The following is a 1,650-nucleotide window of genomic DNA, read 5'->3' on the forward strand; positions in this document are numbered from 1 at the left end:
TTGGGGGGTTAATTTAGGTGTTTCATATATTGTGTTAGCTAGCTAATTAATAGGGAGAAGTGTCCTCTCTTATTTCCGTGCTTGGTCGACGCTACGTACCATACATAGAGAGGCCCTTGACACGCTAGCTAGTAAGAAAATGAAGAAAACCATTAAGTACAGAAGTTCGTCATGCATACCGAGAGAAGTGATCGATCGACCTCTCCTTCTCCGAGAGATTGGTCGAACAACAAGTTTTCGTATTATCTATCCGACGCTACTGGCTACATACATATACAATATGTAAGATCTCTTACAATCCCCTAGCAATTGAAATCAACTTCCACATGGTATTCTCCGGCTTTACTGATGACGTGGTCAAGAAAGAATCCCGCCAATTCCTCTTGAATTGCTTTCATGCGATCTTATGGTAGGATTTCATTCCGCATCTGCCACGTCTAATTTGAAGAAGGGGGTTAATACATATATATGAATGAAACTCAACAGAAATGATGGTGTAATAAATTGAAATTGTGAATATTATTGCTTACACACTTCATATTGTCTTTTAGAATAGCCCCACTTATTTTTCAAAGTCGCGTTGTAGATGAACTCGCACACGTAGTATCCACAGAAATCATTCACTTGTTCCTGCCACAAGCACTTTACGAGAAATAGAGGTCAATCAAACTGATGATGAAGCATTATAAATGGCATTGATGAAAGTATAACTATAGAATCATCGGGAGATGCGCGCAACTACCTAGCCGGCCAGTAGTACTTACTTTCGGGGATGTATATCGCAGCTCCTTCGGCAGTCCCGGAGCTTCTGCAGTGAACTGTTTCCAAACCCTGCAAGACAAAGAAAATAATTATTATTACTTGAGATATCAGGAAATAAACAAAAAGTTGCCGATATGGTACGATTATGATCGATTGAACTTACTTGTTGAGCATTTTAGTCATGTCCGCATAGGTTTCGGAGCTTTTCGTCTCGAGTCTAAGACGGTTACTAGTCCCCGCTCAAGCTTAATCTTCAGAAGAACATAGTAGAAGCTGCGCACGCATGCATAACTCATCAATCACATTACTATAACCTCGCTCGAGTAATAAGGGAAACCGAATATGCACACGACAGTAACACTCACTCGAAGTTGTAAGGAAAGAGTATGGTATCTTGGAGGTGAGGAGAAAGCTTAAGTAGTGTGGCTCGGGAATTCCATCAAACACCTCATGTGCATAGGAGGTGAGCTAGAGCACCACAAAGCTCTCCCCTCGCCTGCCAGGAAAAACGGAGCAGTGGGAGTGCTCTGCTCGCGGGCGAGGGGTATATATAGGCAACTCATTGGTCCCGGTTGGTGGCACGAACCGGGACTAAAGGTCACCCTTTCATCCCGGTTCATGCCACCAACTGGGACCAATGATGGTGGGCCAGGAGCGAGGCCCATTGGTCCCGGTTCGTCCACCACCATTGGTCCTGGTTCGTCCCACCAACCGGGACCCAAAGGTCTAGACGAACCGGGACCAATGGCCCACTTGGCCCGGCCGGCCCCTGGGGCTCACAAACCGGGTCCAATGCCCCCATAGGTCCTGGTTCTGGACTGAACCGGGACTAATGGGCTGACCCGGCCTGGACCTTTGCCCCCTTTTCTACTAGTGATGGGAAGTTGG

The sequence above is a fragment of the Triticum dicoccoides genome, chromosome 6B, assembly GCF_002162155.2.
Source record: "Triticum dicoccoides isolate Atlit2015 ecotype Zavitan chromosome 6B, WEW_v2.0, whole genome shotgun sequence".
In the NCBI taxonomy this organism is placed as follows: domain Eukaryota; kingdom Viridiplantae; phylum Streptophyta; class Magnoliopsida; order Poales; family Poaceae; genus Triticum; species Triticum dicoccoides.